General features: G+C 41.3%; 1 protein-coding gene across 5 annotated transcripts in view; it reads left to right on the forward strand.

The window, feature by feature from the left end:
• The window catches only part of dennd1a (DENN/MADD domain containing 1A), a 218,242-nt gene that overhangs the window by 24,423 nt on the left and 183,136 nt on the right, over window positions 1–10,683 (forward strand). Inside the window, exon 1 of one of the 5 annotated variants that reach the window (XM_050052665.1) lies at window positions 5,551–6,589. The exons of the other annotated variants lie outside the window; for them this stretch is intronic. The gene's annotated coding sequence lies outside the window, so the exon portion shown is untranslated. Of the gene's footprint in view, window positions 1–5,550; window positions 6,590–10,683 lie in introns of those variants that run through there. 5 annotated transcript variants of the gene reach the window in all.

Below are 10,683 nucleotides of genomic sequence, written 5' to 3' on the forward strand. Positions count from 1 at the left end.
TTCTTCTTGTGTAACCTTGTGTGTATTGGTGGTTAATATAGCATTACCACCACCTAGTGGATTGGAAGCGCATTACACCTATAATGGGCTTTTATTGGGAAAAATAGCTCAAATGCGACCCCCAGTGGTAAAATTAGGTATATAATTCAATATATCGGTTTGGTTAGATATTTGGCTTTAAATCAAACCGGTTGGAAAATTTTCAAACCGGCACAAGCCTACTCACAACAAATATCTGAAATTATAAATTATTTAGGTTTACCGACAACGAACCCTGATGAAATTACCAGGACTTTCAAAACCTACTACTCTAATCTATATAAATCCGACTCACCTGATGATGATGATGTTGACATCCAAAATTTCTTCAGAACATCGGGAAAAACTGGAGACACCGCTAACTGTCAGTGAAATAACCAATGCCATTAAGCAGGGGTTAAAGTTCTCCGGCACAGCGCCGGATTTCCGGCGTGGTGAAGTTTCTTTCCGGCACGGGCAGAAGTGCTCTGCAGTGCGAGCATTTCACTCGCATTTGCCCCTAAAAATATATATATATGTGCGAACCGGGAAAATGATTTAGGCGCACAGTGTGCGAGTAAACACAACCTACTGTTTACCATAATCGGCATCAGACGTTTTTTTCATCGATAACTGATCAAATAAATGTATTTTAAAACTTTCATCGATAACTGATCAAATAAATGTATTTTAAAACTTGCTCCTTTGGCTCTGATACAGCCGTCTCCCTTCCTGCCTGCAGTCCCCACTGCACTCGGCTTTGTAACAATGTCCCGCCTACAGCCTCCTCTGATTGGTTACACGGCACAAGTGATAGCCAATCAACACTGACGCCTGTGCATGCTTTCACATCATGTCACATTGAGACACAGAGCACAGATGGAGCAGGAGAGGCTCCGGTAAGCCAGGGGTAATTTTGAAGGTAAGGTAATAGAAACCAGACAGAAATGAAAGTTGCAATAAAAATCCTCTATGCTGAAGTTTTAAAGTCACCACCACAACATTATATGATCCATTTCAATGATGACATGCTTGCCCAGAGGCGAAATTTCGACATAACTGCCTGATTAATTCACATCAAGCGCGATACAATTTTGCAAACAGCCTAAATGATTTAGCTTCTAAAAATAAATAGCACCAAGGCAAAAAAGAGATGTAGGAGCTATAAGTCAAAAAGTCTGGTAACCACTGAAAGTTTAATCTGTATTTGTAAACTCATTATGCTATAAAAGTTTAATCTGAAAACTAACTACTAAGGCTATAATCTTTTTGTTCGTTTTGATGATAAACACGTTTCTTTGCAACACATACATTTCTATTTCTTCATTTTGTGACCGCAACACCAAGCCCCCCGCTCCGGAAAAGATTTCGGATTTCAGGCACACAAATCTTCCGTGCTCCACATTTCAGGCACAAATTTTTTTCTTGCTTTAACCCCTGATTAAGTCAATGCAGAGCGGGAAGTCCCTGGGGCCGGACAGCTACCCCGTAGAATTTTATAATAAGTTCACTAATCAATTAGCTCCACTGCTTTTAGAGATGTATGAGAACTCTCAAAAAAGGTAAATTACCACCAACACTCAACCAAGCATCAATATCACTAATCCTTAAAAAGGATAAAGATCCTAAAATATGTTCCTCCACCTATTTCTCTCCTTAATGTAGATGATAAACTCCTCGCTAAGGCCCTGGCTTGTAGAATTTAAACTTTTTTTACCTTCTATTATCTCGACGGACCAAACAAGGTTAATTAAAAATCGCCACTCATATACAAACAAACGGAGACTTCTCAACATCATTCACTCGCCGACTCATCTGTCTAGTTCAGAGATGGTTATTTTGCTTGATGCGGGTTGAGTGGGGTCATCTATTTTTTACACTAAACCAATTTGAGTTTGGAGAAAAATTTATTTCCTGTTTACGTTTATTATATTCTTCACCACAGGCTTGTGTGTACCAATACTCAACGATCACAGTTCTCGCTCTCGCGTGGCACACGACAAGGATTCCCGATTTCCCCCCTCCTTTTTGCTGTTACTATTGAACCCTTATCAATTGCTCTTAAAGATAATAAGTTGTTCTCAGGTATAAATAGAGGTGGAATCAAGCACAAGGTGTCCTTGTACGCAGATGACCTGCTCCTTTATGTTTCCAATCCAGTAGTTTCCATCCCACATATTTTATCTGCTCTCAAATCCTTTGGCACCGTCTCTGGGTACAAATTAAATATACAGAAAAGCAAATGCTTTCCTATTAACCAGTTAGCCTGTGAAATACCACAATCTAGTATACCCTTCAAACTATCCACAACTAGGTTTAAATACTTAGGAATCATTATCACTAGCTCCATCCACTCTCTTCAAGAAGAAAATTTTACATCTTTGTCAATCAAAGTAAAGTCAGATCTACAAAGATGGAGCAGCCTACCTCTCTCTCTTTTATAGGTAGAGTACAATCCATTTAAATGAATGTGCTTCCAAAATACCTAAACGCTTTTTTTGTCAATTGGATTCAATGATTTTAAATTTCATATGGGGAGGTAAAAATCCAAGAATTCATAAATCTCTCCTCCAGAGGGGAAGATCACAGGGAGGACTGGGTTTACCCAACCTTCAGTTATACTACTGGGCAGCTAACTTGCACAAAATTGCACTCTGGATCTCGGACACAGATAGTACTTGGGTTCACCTAGAAGCTAGCTCATGTCGTTCCTCGTCATTAAAAGCCTTGGTATGTAGCAGCCTTCCAAACCTAGACTATACTCCACCAACCCATGGTTATTAACACTCTGAGAATTTGGCAGCAGGTTAGACATCAATTTGGCTGGATCTCTTTACCATTAGCTAGACCTATGTGTAACAATCAACTATTTCAACCAGCCAGGATCGATTCAAAGTTTGCTTCCTGGAGCAGACAAGGCTTGTCCTGCCTAGGTGACCTTTATATTGATGATCTCTTTGCTAGCTTTTCACAATTATGCTCCACATTCAACATTCAGCAGTCTGACTTGTTTAGATACTTTCAAATTCGCAGCTTTGTCAAGTCCAACTCCTCAGTATTTCCACAAGCTCCGCCTGCCTTGGGTGTTGACCATCTTCCTCCAGTTGTTGACTTATCAAAGGGACATATCTCTTTTATTTATAATCTTTTATCAGTGACAACCCCACCCCCACCCCCAGCCCTGCATAAGATCAAGACTAGTTGGGAGGCTGAACCGGGCATCATCTTGACTGAGGAGTGGTGGGACGATGCATTACGCGCAATAAATTCTTCCTCGTCCTGCACAAGGCTTAGCCTCAGTTTAAGGTACTTCATAGGATCCACTATAGCAAAGCCAGATTATCAAGGATTTATCCAAACCTTTGATATTTGTGATAGGTGCTCTCATATGTTTTGGTTATGCCCTTTTTTAATTTCAAGTCGGAGGCACTAGAGCTGACATAAGTCCCATCACCTCAAATTGACATTTTCGGTATCCCTGAGGAAGGAGCTAGAATGACTGCTAAACAAGCTAATGTTCTCTCCTTTGCCTCATTAAATGCCCGTCGTCGGATTCTCCTCCTATGGAAAAGTTGCTCGCCCCCCTCAAACACATCCTGGCTGCGGGACCTATTGTCATTTTTAAAACTGGAAAAGATCAAATTCACCATTTGTGGTTCAACAGACAAATTTTACAGATGTTGGCAGCCTCTCATCTCTCACTTCCAAGAATGCAATCTATCTTACTGGACTAAAATTTCATGGTATGATTGGTTATAACTCTAGTATTCTAGGAAGCACATGCTGACTATATATCACATGATGCCCCCCCTTTTTTTGTTTGTTTGTTATTTTTTGTTGCTGTTGTTTATGCTTTCTCTTGTTTGTTTTTCTCTTTTACACTCTTCCTTAACAAATCTATATTCATTTTGCTGATTATTTTTGTATATTATTCTCTGCTATTGCATTGTTTACTGGGGAAAAGATAATGGTTCTGTAATACTACCTTGTTACACCTGCAGAATGTTGAATAAAATTTGGTTATTAAAAAAAAATAAAATAGAAGGGCTCCCTCCTGGGATCCAACCAGGAACCCTCTTGCTGTGAGGCGACAGTGCTAACCACCATACCACCGTGCCACTTTTTTTAGTGTGATTGCAAATTACCCTTGTTAGGACTGCCAAATGAAGAAGTGATGAAGAATAAGTGGTTGGAATTTATTTTTTACACTATTCTTCAACAATAGAACCCGGTCATTTCATTGTGTTCCCTCCATTTTCCTGAGGACTGCTTCACAAACTGGCAACACTTTACAGCTGGATTTTCACAGCAGTATTGGTTTGGCCAATATATCGGCCATTATTTGACTTCTTTTTATGTGACAACATCAGGATCAGCAGTTATGCGGCCGATGTGTCCTAACTTTTTTAAAAGGTATACTAAACAAACAGACAAAAAAACAGATTCTTTATTTATCCTGTACTTCTTTGTTGGAGCAGTGTAATTGCTATTTACTAGAGTTATCCATTAGAGGGAGCTCTTGTCACTCGGGCTACTCCTGGAACAGCAGATTCCATTCTGAAGGCCTCTCACACGTACCCGACATGCTCATCAGGTCACAGCCAGCTGCTTATATCTTCTCCTGCAAAAGGCCTACACTGAGTACAGCAATGACCTGGAGGAGGGAAACCATCTCATGTCCCTGGAAGACTGGTGCGCTGAAAGATCTGTGTCATGTCCCCAGTTCCACTTCTGGTCCATCATCCTACAGCTGGAAATAGAGGTGATGATCTATGTGCGTTTCGATAAGAGAGGCCAACTTCCTACTCTATATAGATGCCCTGACCAAGATTGTGCCTTGGTTCTTTGAATTGGGACACACAGATGGATACCAGTCCACTTGGGTGACATGATTGCGTTGAAAGATACTCATCCTGATGTCCATGGGGAGTTTCTGAAAGGAAACTTTGTTGTGAAGAAGACGACACACAGTTTCTTTGCTATTGCCATTGACCAGGACCACAAGCAGGACAATGCTTCTGTGAAAGATGATGGTGGTGCTGTGGGCCTGACAGAGAACCTTGCAGCTCTGCAACGCTGGATGGTTTCTGGCCCTGAGATGGAACATGTGGTTGGAGAGTTTGAGGCCACCACTAAGAAGAGAAAGAAGACTGACACCCGGCATTGTGAGCAGAGCAAACATGCACAGATGGTATTTGCACGAGATGTTAAAGCACTAACTGATGCTATAGAAGACATGGGCAATCCATTCTGTGAAAAGGGCAGTGTAGATCTTCTTGTATTGGATACTAGAGACCTTGAAGATGCAGGAGTCATTGACACTGTGAACCAGATTGAGAAATTTGGACAGGACCAGTATGACACATTTGTTATTGAGGGCTTGGTCAATCAGACAAAGCCCATCAAAAGGAACAACCTTGCTCTATTCAGCCGGCCTCCAGTCCGAGAGAAGTACAAGTCCCAACAACAGCTCTCATCCCTGAAGAATGACTGTTCCCGGTTCTCTAGGCTGTACATTGCATCGCAAATACGTGATGGAAGTCTGGATGAGTTCTTTGAGCATGAAAACCAGGCATGTCCACCAGCATTGTTGCAATGGGCAAGCTGAGAACTGGTACCAAGTGTTTGGTCCTCCAAACACAGGCTGTTTGGAGGACCTGATTCCTTCACAAGAGAATGTGTCCAACCCCACAGAACAAGTCATCATACTTGATGGGGCTGCTCTTGTGAACATGCTACGACCTGGTGCTGCTAAGACATTTTCTGACTATGCACAGAAAGTGTTCTCACCACACATCCTGTTTCAGCTGGAGCATGTCAGCAGAGTGGATGTTGTGTGGCATGAATATTTCCTTGAAAGTCTGAAGGCCAAAACTCGAGAAGGAAGGGAGTTGCAGACGCGTTGAGCCATCCAGTGCCATACCTGGAAACTGGGCAGAGTTTCTATGCATCGACAACAACAAGGCTGAACTGTTTTCCTTCTTGGCAACTAGTGTGGAAACCCTCAACACTGGAAAACAAACAATCAGCACCTGCCATGCTGAAGCCCTCTGTACTCAGCCTCGAGATATATCAGGTCTTGCACCATGCACACATCAGGAGGCTGATACCTGCATCCTACTGCACCTAGGAGATGCTCTGAAGGAAGGGTATAACAAGGTGTCAATACGCACAGTTGACATGGACGTGCTAGTACTGGTGACAGCAGCCCAATCCCTCAACATCAGTGAGCTGTGGGTTGCCTTTGGAGCTGGGAAGAGTTTTCAGCATTTAGCAGCTCATGAGATGGCGAGGGCACTAGGTCCAGATCGATGCATAGCCTTACCAATGTTCCATGCCTTTACTGGATGTGACACAGTGTCATCTTTTGGTGGCAGGGGAAAGAAGACGGCGTGGGGTACATGGATGACCTTTGATGATGTCGCTAGAGCCTTCTGTGCCTTGGCTGCCACCTCAGACTCCATAGACAACTGGATAGAGCCTCTGGAGCTATTTGTGGTATTGCTGTATGACCGTACTAGCAGCCAGGAATCAGTTAATCAGGCACGCAAGCAGCTCTTCACCCAGAAAGGTAGAACAATTGACGGACTACCCCAACACAAGCAGCACTAATTCAGTATGTAGTTAGGTAGTTGCTAGAATGTTGTAAATAGTACCACTACATTCCTCATTGGGTTGGGCTCTAAAATAGATACACACATAAACGTATGTGGTCTGCACACAACTGATTGTGTAAATCAGGAAAATATGTGTAACTCCACTAATATATGGTTTTACTATCATTTAGTTCCCTGAATGCCACATGCATGTAGTTAGGTAGTTTCTAGCATGTTGGAAATAGTACCACTGCCTTCCTCATCCTTGAAAATGTTAGCCACCAGAATCAAGCCATGGTGCCATAGGAAAAATATGTGATGGCCCTATAGCCAAAAATTTTCCTTAGGGCATGCTCTAACAGTGTGCTAAAGTACGACGGAGTATTAGGGCCACATTGAAGAAAAAAAAATTGTAGATTTCGAGAATAAAGTTGAAATATTACGAGAAAAAACTTGTAATATTTCGAGAATTAAGTCATAACTGAGAAAAAGTCAGAATATTACGAGAATAAAGTCTAAATATTGTGAGATTAAAGTCGTAGTATTTCGAGAATAAAGTCATAACTGAGAAAAAGTCATAATATTACAAGAATAAAGACGAAATATTACGAGAAAAAACGTAATATTTCGAGAATAAAGTCATAACTGAGAAAAAGTCATAATATTACGAGAATAAAGTTGAAATATTATGAGATTAAAGTCGTAATTTAAATTCAATATGCACAGTAAGGACGCACGTTTTCTCTTTTCACCTGTCTAAATAAAACTTCATTAGACCACCACCAACTAGTCCAGAACGCTGCCGCCAGGCTTCTGTCCAGATCTCATAAGTTCACTCACATCACTCCAGTCCTGGCATCCCTGCACTGGCTCCCTGTTAATTTCAGGATCCAGCACAAGATTCTAACCATCACTTACAGAGCCCTCCATGGTCAAGCACCTGCATACTTGACGGATCTGGTGTCCTTTCACTGTCCTGTCAGGTCACTGCGGTCCGCTGAAGGCCACCTACTTACTGTCCCTCACACAAGATTAAAGACGAAAGGTGATAGAGCCTTTAAGGCTGTTGCACCGAAATGGTGGAATGCACTACCTCATGAGCTGAGAGCGGCCTCTTCCGTGGACATTTTTAAAAAGCAGTTAAAAACACATCTGTTTAGGCTTGCGTTCCATTAATTGTCCATTGTATCATCTCTGTATTTCGCTGCACTTTACTTTTTATTTGTTTTTGTGTATTTTGCATTGTTTCTGTTATTGTATTTTTTGTATTTTATCTTGTGAAGCACTTTGTGAGTCCTCTCTGTGAGAAGTGCTATATAAATAAATTTACTTACTTTACTTACTTACGTTTCCCTGCAGAATGAAATTCGTTCTCTTCTGTCACCAATTAATGCTAAACAATATAAATCTGAAGTATAAAATAGATCAAAATATATATGGTGCGCACTGTTGTAACATCTCCTTGCTTAGGCTAGTGTAATAATAATGTGCCTGCTGCGGCTGGATCTGTGTGCGTTTGGTGCAGGGGCGAAAATCCCATTTCATAGTTGGGGGGGACAATAAACAGTAAAATTTTAGAGAATGATTCCAGGGGGGGACAAGGAAAAAAAGTTGTAGCCTGTCTTTTATACAACATCTTTTACCGCAATTTGACACTTTAATCTTTTCTCTATCTCTCCAACAGGCAGGCATAGGACCTTTCTTAGCACTGGCTGAGTCCATCTGCACATGTCCAGATTTAAAACAAAATGATTGAAATCAAATTAACATGTACACAACGACAACAGTCAGGTGCGCCGTGCTGTCCAAGGTGCTGAGTGTGTCTGGAGCAGAGCAGAGGGGTATTCCAGAAAGCGGGTTATGTGAAAACTCAGAGTTAGTTAACCCTGAGATGAGGGAAACTCTGAGTTATCCGTTCCAGAAAGAGAGGTAGCTGAAACTCTGAGTCAGTCACCATGGTAACAGACTCTGTGAACCTAACCTGCTCGCTGACAGGTTGTCTTCAATAAACCCTGAGTTTTTCTCTGTCTCCTCCCTCTTACACGCTGTTTCATTTCCTCATTCATTCAGTCCGTGTCAAAGCTTGTATCGAAGCGCATTAATTAGCAGAGATTTACCGTCTGTCACAGTCTAAATCCTGCTGGATATTAGTTTGTTACTCAGGACTGTCTTAAGTTATTGAATTTATGCACATCAATCATTTCTTTGGACATTGGTTTTTGTCTTAACATTCAAATATTACACAGCGAGAATTCACCCTCAGCTCAGAATCAAACCTCTGTCCTTTTTTATATTTATTATTTTTTTATAACACTGTGCACAAGGATCAGACTGTCAGTCTGTTAGAGCAGCTCCGAAATGTTTATTGCACATAATGTGTAGGTCTAATTATTTAAATTTTAAAAATCGGTATAGACACGTAGTATCAGTGACTAATGATCTCTATCACTGATGTCATTGGTCGCACTGATGGAACATAATTCCTATAGCCTAATATTGGGGATTATATGTTAATATTTCTGAGTGAGCAATGGTGCAGCATTTCAGTGTCTTTAAATTTACTACATTTGTAGCTGAAATAAAGTCACTGAATGCTGTTGAGTCAAGATACAAATAGATGTCCAACATTTTAAAATCTACTGTATTTTAACCTCAACGTCTTTTCAAGTGCAAATCACCAAACATATTATTACTGGGTCAGACTGTGAGTTTACAGTCATGTCTTTATGTCTTTGATCTATAGCCTAGCCTATATGTTTTAAATCTTCCTATTTTTCAGTTGCTGCCTCCTGTGTTTTTCCCCATCAGATTAAATCTGAACAAATATATTATTATATATTATTAATATAATGTAATGTATCTACAGCCTGATACACAGTCAGATTCCACCACTTTATCTTCATTAAGGAAATGTAAGTCTGATAAATGATGAATAAACGGACAACACTGAATAAAACTTTTTTATTAACTTTATGGTTAACTTATTTACACTTTCCTCGCTCTGACTCAGGCTCTTCTTTTAAAGATAAACGTGCACCGTCTGCTACACATGCATTAATATCTCTGCATCCACTGGATTAAAATGGAGGCCTGTCTTTTATTTACCTGTTGCCATGGTGAATCGTGGCGTCGGAGCTCCAGTGATGATGGCTTTTTATTGTCGGTTTAACTCAGAGTGAACATACTCAGAGTTGACTGAACTAACTCAAATCAGCTGTTCTGGAACCGGATGCTCAGAGTTTCCCATCTCAGAGTAAGTCCACTCAGAGTTCAGGGATAGACTCAGAGTTTGTTGAACCTCCTACCTGGAATACCCCTCAGGTCTCTGTCTCCCTGTGCGGGAACTGCCCATTGGTTCGACATCCCATTGTTCCGACCATATTAAACCCATTGTTCCGAAGTCCGTTCCGAAATCATCATGATGCCCTGTGGTTAAGGTCTGGTTAGGTTTAGGCACAAAAACCACTTGGTTAGGGTGAGGAAAAGATCATGGTGTGGGTTAAAATGAAAAAGAAAGTGACAAACACATAAGCTCAAGCCTTTCCCAGCTGACCGAGAGCCGGTTGCGGCGCACCATACGCCCGCCGCGAGCCGTTCAGCACCGCGGACAGTAGGACTAATGGGATGTCGAACCAATGGGCTGTCGGACCAATGACATGGACCCTCCCCGTGCGCAGTAGTGTGAATATTTATGCTATTAAGTAAACGGAGAATACATGTCTCTCATTGTTTAATAGCAGCAAAACAATAAGGCTTGTCTCTCATTGTTTAATAGCAGCAAAACAATAAGGCTTCATTCATCAAAGACCAAAACTCGATCTCTCTCCTTCTCTCCCTCTTTTTCATCTGGCTCAGGTGTGTGGAATGGATCCATCGTCTCGGACTGGCTGCAGGAGCAAACCGTTTTGTTTGTTTTTTTCTTTTTTTACCGGCAGTGAGATAAACATTTCCTGCAATTAAACTGGTGAACTGGTTTATAAACAGTGGGCTGTGAGATCTGCCGCTGCGCACCTCAAAACCGTGCGTAATAATCGCGCGTAATGGCCGCTCCTCGTCAGTTAAACTGCAC

This window comes from Epinephelus moara, chromosome 9, assembly GCF_006386435.1.
Source record: "Epinephelus moara isolate mb chromosome 9, YSFRI_EMoa_1.0, whole genome shotgun sequence".
NCBI lineage: Eukaryota > Metazoa > Chordata > Actinopteri > Perciformes > Serranidae > Epinephelus > Epinephelus moara.